Raw genomic sequence first — 7,899 nt, forward strand, 5'->3', positions numbered from 1 at the left:
TTTTTTCCCAAACCTGGTGGGGGGAGGGGTGGTTGTGCCTTCTCTCAGAGTATATATATATTTCTAAATTTGGCCAAACTGGAACAGCTGGGTAAAAGGAGGAAAGTGCTGGAAAGGGGGAGGGGGTTTGCTTTAATTTCTTGTTACTTCTCTTTACTTTTAATTCTATTAGTAATAAAACTCTTTCTTTATACTGCAACTGTTTAAGGTTTGTGCCTGCTTTGCTTTCTCCTAATTCTTATCTCACAGAAGGAAAATAAGTAAGTAATGGATAGTTTGAACCAAACCACTACACTGAATTGGTGTTTCTGCCCGGTTTACGAACTGAACCTGCTACAGCCTGGACAAACAATGGCTGATAGTGTTCATACCAGTCACTACTGTGGATCCCTGACCTAAATGCTCTCCTTTCGATGCCAGTACTAGGTAGATATGAAGTTCTCCTAAACCAAAAATTCTTTTCTCAGAACAGTATTAGATGTTCAAAAATACCAAAATTAATATATTTCAAGCAGACCCGTCCTTTCTTGTATCAGGTTACAGTCAGTATAAAAAGTGCTTGAAATACTTGTTGATGGTTTCTGCACAATCTGCTAGTTTTTAGCACAGCAGAACTTCACACTAGAGAAACTGAGCTTACTATTATGAGATTATGACATTTAAAGTTTCAAATAATTTTCTATCCATTTAGATAGTAGCCCATTTTGTATATTTCCTCAAAATATTCACTACTGCAATCTATGTGTCAGCTCCTGAGTTCTTTATTTGTTTTACATGCTTTTTTACAAAAAGTTTCCGATTGCTGTGCTTGCTACAAATATGTCCTGGTATCCAGGAGCCAAGATTTTAATCTGTGCATTACCTACTGCCTTACTAATCCGGTCATAGATCTTCAATACTCTGGTTTTGGACCACTACTACAACTCTGGTATTTTTTAAGGGAAAAGGATTTTCCAAGATCGTATGAAATCTGAGGATATTACAGTCTTCTGCTGTTGAACACTTTTCATTATTCATATATATGGTTGAACATGACATAAATTTTTGAACAGTCATTGCACATCTTAGTCCAGCATGGTTCTTCATGTGGTGAAAATACCACATCCTAATTTTGCAAAGCTATTAAAGGGAATCATTGACCTTTAACAGCAGTTCATTTGATTTCTTGTAAAAGAATATAAGTTCCACTGACACTTGTCATTGTTATTTCAAGGAAAAACTAGTCAAAATGCGACTACTGTTGTTTATTCTTTTTGGTTCTTAACTTGTGGCTCCTTGTTCATATAGATGTGTTTCTCCTAAGAAGAGATGCTTGACTGAAAACTACTTACATAATGGACCTGCAAGCAGTCGTGGCTTTCCTCATCTATATCTCATGTCACAGCTCCACTGGACTCTCAGAGTCAAGTGTTGCAGTCATTTGCACAGTTCCATCTTCATTCCAATGGCTTACATCTGCATGTCTGGAGTGCATGTACCTTATGATTGTAATTATGATTAGGTGATCGGGCATTACAGAGAGTGCAGAAATTAATTCCTTTTCCACTATAAGCATTGCTCCTCCTAAAAGCTGATGCCATTGTGTCATTCACACCTGAATTGTCTTTCAAGGCACCACATTACAAACTTGAATTATTATTGATCATCTTTTTCCCTTGCACTGAGACTATTCTGGCCCTGTATGACAATTAAGTATTGTCTTGGTACTCAGCACTGTGTAGTACTGCTGTATGTTAATGGCTTCACAAAGGGATAACATCTCTTTTTCCTGTCTTTCTTGCTGACAGACTACATGCACCCAGTTGGAATAAATACAGTTGAATGAATGGCAGCTTACTTTCCTTGAGAGTTATGAGAGAGTCCTTTACCTACCTCGAGAGTCATGAGAGAGATTGCAAACATGCTACAAATATCTTCCCTTTCACTGGAAATTTCTGCCTCCTCCATCTCTGCATGTGTTGAATCTCTTTAGATCTTCCTGCTGTACTTTCAGCATAGGGAAATAAGTATTCCCATTTCTTAAAATTTTTCCTCTACATTATCATTTGGTCTGTCCTGTGGTCCAAATTCCTTCAGTTCTATGCTGATTATTTGTGCTGAATCATTGATTTGCAATTTTCATGCCCTTTTATGGAGAAATCAACTGCCCTCTTTAACCTGGATGCATGACACCTGAATTAAGTCTCTGTCTTACAATTAAAAATTTAACATAAAATTTTTAATTTATCTTTAATCACAGGATTTTTTCACTGTCCACAAAGTAATGAGTTCCCAACTCTAGCAAAAACATTTCTTCTGATTCTTAGTATCAGACAGAAAAATCTTTGTATTGTTTCATTTTCTAAGGGTGAAGTATTTATCTTATAATTTTATTCGTTGTGCCCATGTTTCAGATAAAATTGCTGACAGTATTTTCACAGACATGTCAATTCTTATGTGTCAGGCATGGTATTGATTCATGAGACTCTATTCTGAGTTACTTAGTTACAAAGTCTTTAAGTCTTTGTAACATGAACATGTGTGGCCCTCTTCTATGTCTGTGTACCAGCTGACCTATATCCACTAATAAATACAAATAAATTTTTATCTGGAAGTCCAGAATTCTGTTTCTATAGTTCTCTGATACCCTTTTTTTCCTGTGCTTTTAATTACTGCACTATTTGCTTATTAATCAAGATCTCTTTTTCTGAGTGTCCTTAAATGGTAACTTCCATTGTATTTCATAAATTTATTGCTAGAAAATAAGCTGAGATGTTCATGAAAAAATGTGATCTTTGTTAAGAGAGCCATTTATCCAAATGCTAAAAGCAGACCTAACTGCACACCCCATAGCACTATTCTCTGGAGTATTAACCAAATACCTCCCTTCGTAATTTCTATTCCTTCACCCAATTGTTTCCATTTTAATAAAATCATTAAAGCAGGCTGGATTTGCCAGCAGTGGAGAGGTCAAAGGGATGGGAAGAAAGAAAACAGTGTCTGAAGTGTGTCTGAAAGAGTCTAGGGTATCTTAGTGAACATTTAGTGTTTCAGAAATAATTAAGTGGGAGTCAGAAACCGTGGCAAGATGTGTATATTTGAGGGGAGGGTGTTTCATAAACATAAACATTCACATTTCATAACCATAAACATAAACATAAACATTCCTCCCTCTGCTCTGATCTCAGTGGAAGGATTTTACAGCCCTCTACTGAGGCTTTCCCTTCTTTCGCATAATACCCTGTGGTGACCCATCCCCTCCTCCCCATGTGTTTGTTCACCTTTCTGCAAGTGTGTTTGTATTTTCTCACACAGACTGGCTTTTCCAATTATTCATAACTGTTCTGTCTGCAAATGTTAGGCTTTAAGATGCAGTAAAGTATTATGCATAAGAATATGGATTTATGTACGAAGAGATTTTGAAAATGGGGCAAGGGAGTTTTCAAGAAGCAAGTGATGACCAAAACACACACAATAGAATGCCAGATTTCTAATTTCTCCTCTCTTCTCAATTGGACAGTAACCCTTTTTCCCCTTTTTGGAAGTTGTAGTGTGAAGTCTGAATGCAAACCTAACCATAATTGCCCTTGCTGTACACTACATCATGGGAAATGTGAAAGATAGAGTACCAGCAGGAAGATCATTCGTTGGGCAGATTATGTTAGAGGTAAGTCAATTCTAACTGTATTCCCTATTATTGCAACTAGTGTATAAATAGAGCTGTGTGACCTAAGAGTGTAGGTCTGATTTAGTTACTGCAGAGTTACAGTACAGGCAGAATGTCTGTAAGAAATTGAAATTTATATCTCGGTTGGAAAAGACGAGAAGCAGATCCCATCTTGTTGTCCTCGCTACAGCTAATGTGATAAATGAAACCTGCTGTCTCCTCAGCCAGGAGGCACATTCTTTCAAAAAATTTGCTTGAGAGTGTTGAGAAGCACTTCCAGAAGCACTGGTAAGAATGGCAGCTAAGTTTCAACAGAAATAATTGTTAGTTGGAAAAGAAAGTTGGGGAAAGGAAAAAAGCTCTAAACATATATAGAAGTTGATAAAATGAAAACTCCAAACCTGTTGATAGGACACTGGCTTCACCTAAGGGTATTAGTTGCAGTAACTCTGAGTTTGTAAAATGATCTACGTTCTTTCTTCTCCAGCATAGAAACATGTACTGGACAATTCATTAGGTAGAAGTCCAAATACTGTCTGCTTGAAGTGCAAACCATTCTGAATTAAAGACAAATTATTTCCATTGACATAAATGAAAAGTAGGTCAGATCATAGATAAAATTAAGACTAAAGCCCCAGACAACTCTACTCACTGTAAAGATTGCAGCTATAATTCCCATTCTTAAAATATTTTTATATTTGCTGTTTGACTCTTCTTTATTATATTGCTGACTTTCCTAGAAAATTGTGTTTTCTACAAGAAACAAACCTTATGGGTACATCCTTTGGGATTAAAAGAATTTTTAAGTATAAAATATTCGCAAGAAGTCAAACATTTAGGTCATTTTTTTCAAAAATGAAATTTTTGTATTAGGGTCAGACTTAAAGTGGTGAATGGAAACATTAGTCCCCTCAGTAGAATTCCCAGTTTAAGACAGTGGACTGGCCTATTCATTAAAGATCAGCTACATAACTTCTGACAATTCAAATCCAGTAAGGTGTTTCAAATCAGTCATGAATTAACCAAGGTGATAAAAATAGCTATTTTTAGCAATTGGACACAGACTCATGAATTTAAAACAAGTTTCCTTTTTATAACACCCTAGCCTCTTTATTACATTCCCTGTTCCTCCATCTGACATATTTATGAAAGACAGTATTTATAGAAGCATTGGAAAAAATTAAGGATAGCCTTCTCAGTGTCTCTACTATAACCATGCTAAATTTTAAAATGTATAATAAGGATAGAAAAAATAGTGCTTCAAACATACATACCAGATTATATGTCACTGCTAAATGGGCAAGGATTCCTGATGGAAAATAAAGCAGTGTTTCTGGGGTTAGATTAGATTTGATCTGTATAATGTATAAGATGAATAAAGTATTTTAAAATGAACATGCTTTAAAGCACAGGCTTGTTTATCTGGTTGGGTTTTTTTCTTTCTAATATATACATGCAAGCTGAGGTAAGTAATTTTTTTATGTACCCATCTGGAACCAAAGCCCTTAATGATTCAAGAACAAAGCAGATTTGATGCACTATTGATTTTCTACCTCAGCAATAGAAAAACAATTGCTCTATGCAAAGATCTGTTTTTCTGGGTCTCTGCCATCAGTCTTTTTAATGTTTATGTAATGTAGCATTAACGTAGAAAAAGAATATCACACAAGGTTAAAAAGGAAAAAAAAATACTCTTTCATAGGAACATTAGGAAAGTCTTCATATTGCAAAATAACTTTTGGAAGGTATTTATTATTAAGTATCTGCACTTCTCTGGAGTACATAAATGCATGTGCCCTCACTTCCCTGCTCTCAGGCCACATGCTGCTCAGCTACCTGCAGTGGTGCACTGACAGGAGAGACTCTATGTGCTGAGTTTCCTTTTGTAGAAGCCTTGAATACAAGGGGTTTGCCTTAAACTTTCCTGAATCAAACTGTGGTTTGTGTAAGAGGCTTCAGTCAGACAGCAGTTTGGAAAATCATTCCTGATGCCTCTAAGGAAACATAGCAGAAGCTATATAAAGGCAATTCCTGGTTGCAATGCACCTGAGCCCAAAATGAGTTTGTCTCTGTTCTAGGATTTCTTTGCCTGTGATCTGCAGACAGTTTGGAGCTCTTCAGAAGTGGAGAACAAACCACAGAAGCAGTTACAGTGTAACCTTCCTGTGATATATTGTGCTATAAGGGCTATTTTACAGCAGCATTCACAAGTCACTAAAAAGTCTAAGACAAAGCAGTAATTTAGGTGTTTATAGGTGCAGACGACAGAACATTTAAGGCAACAATCCCATCAGTTCATAAATCATTAGAGGTGAAACTGCCTCCAGTTCATTACAAAGTTCAAAATAATACTCTCTAGAAATAGTATATGAGATCTATACAGAAACCTGAAGCATTTATACATGCTGAAAATAATAACTACCTTCCTTCAAAAGTCTATTGCAAATCCCCTAGAAGATATGTCATTGCATTCCACTTCCAGGTCTAATACTATCTTATTTATTAAGGATTGCAAACAGGAATGTGTTCCTTTACAAGGCTGATCAAAATTCAAACTGAGCATTTCCTAAAATGAGTGCTTTATGGAAATATTAATAGGATTCAACTGACTATTTGAGCCCTGGGGTGGTGTGAGAGAATGAAAGCCTGAAAGAGTTAATGTAAATCTGAAACCCTTAATGTCTCAACCACCGGCAGAAGAGAATAAGAATGTTACCATGCCAACGAGATAAGGTGCGGTTAGAAAAGAGCATCTTGTGGAGGCAGGATGTCGCTTTTCTGGGACCAACTTCCTTATCTTGGGTAACTACACCTAAAAAAGTTAGAGACAGCATTGCATATGAGCCTCTTTTTGGGGAGAGGAGCTGAAATCATGAGACCCCCTGTCATAGGTTAGCAAGCATAGTCCCGGAAGGGATGTCCTTGCTAAGGGGTGCTTACAGTTTCCTCTGGGACCTGATAGAACCTATCAGCTGGCCAGTGTGAATATGGACAATTCTTTAAGCCACTTAAAGTTGTGACCGCCTGTGTGATCCACATTTAAGAATAGACAACCCCCCCCCCAAGCTCTCTCTCGTTTCCGGCGCTGGCACAGGTGGCTGCGGGCCCCGTGTGGGGGCCAGCGGGCCCAGCCAGGCTCTGCTTGGGCCAGGCCGGGTCGGGCCACGGCCATCCCGCGCCCTGCTCCCGCCGTGGCACCCCCCCCCACTGCCTTGCCGTGGGCAGCCGGAGCGGCTCGGCTCTCCCCCCTCTCCACTGCGATAAAGAAAAATTCAACATTCCAGCTGCAAAGCTGCAAGGCCGAGGTGAGATTAACCCTTTTATTGCTGTGAAGAGCTGAAAACCTGAGGGAAGAGAGAGAGGAGATGCTTAAAGCTGAAATTCTGTTGTGAAGCTATGATATATCAGAGTATCCTGTTGTAATTTCATGAAGATATGGGGGGTGGAGTGTTCAACTCGTAAGCAAAAGCACCTGCGCTGAGATAGGCAGATGCTGACGCAGCTGTAATTTCATGAGAAGTTTGGACAGGGAGAGATGAACCAGATGAGGACTTTTGCTCCAAACGGGAAAGGAGAAAACCTCAGTCCCTAGAGATGAACCAGATGAGGACTTTTGCTCCAAATGGGAAAGGAGAAAACCTCAGTTCCTAGAGATGCTCCCAGAGATAGTCCTAACGATGAAGATGATGAAGACCCTTTGCTCCCAGGGAAGGAGAAGGGCCTCTGTTTTTGTTTCTGAACGGCTCAACCTTAAAATTGTACCCCAAAAAACTTCAAGAGTGGACCCTCGAAAGCAGTTGCGGGAAAAGCTGCAAGTCGGGGGAAAGGACTCACACGCAGGCAGAGAGACTCCTCTTCCTAAATGGACTGAACAATATTTGGAAGTGGGCGGCTGTCTCGTTGTGATAATGTTTTCATAGCATGAGCAAGAAGAGACTTCTCTTTCTAAATGGACTGAACAAGGTTATTATGGAAGTGGTAAACAGACTGAACATCTTAAGGGTTGTCTTTTTACATTGTCAGTGGGAGAAGGGAGGAAGGTGGGGGAAGGAGGAGAGTTCTGAAGGTGGTATAATTTTTTTCCTTCTTTTAGGTCTGTTAATAAACTTCTTTATATTCTTTCAAGTTTGGTGCCTGCTTTGCATTTCTCCTAATTCTTATCTCACAGAAGATAAACAGTAATGAGTATTTTGGACCAAACCACTACACCCCCCCAAATCCCTACTGAAAAGTTTGAGAATAAGAAAATGTGC

At 38.5% G+C, this 7,899-nt stretch overlaps 1 long non-coding RNA gene across 1 annotated transcript in view; it reads right to left on the reverse strand.

The window, feature by feature from the left end:
* Positions 1-7,313, reverse strand: part of LOC108445495 — an 8,551-nt gene extending 1,238 nt beyond the window's left edge. The window contains exons 1-2 of the long non-coding RNA XR_001860381.1: positions 6,845-7,313; positions 4,745-4,747 (exon numbers count right to left, since the gene is read on the reverse strand). This is a non-coding gene — a long non-coding RNA (uncharacterized LOC108445495). The remainder of the gene's footprint in view (positions 1-4,744; positions 4,748-6,844) is intronic.
* Positions 7,314-7,899: the final 586 nt, after the last annotated feature.

Source organism: Corvus brachyrhynchos, unplaced genomic scaffold, assembly GCF_000691975.1.
Source record: "Corvus brachyrhynchos isolate BGI_N302 unplaced genomic scaffold, ASM69197v1 scaffold331, whole genome shotgun sequence".
Classification (NCBI taxonomy): Eukaryota; Metazoa; Chordata; class Aves; order Passeriformes; family Corvidae; genus Corvus; species Corvus brachyrhynchos.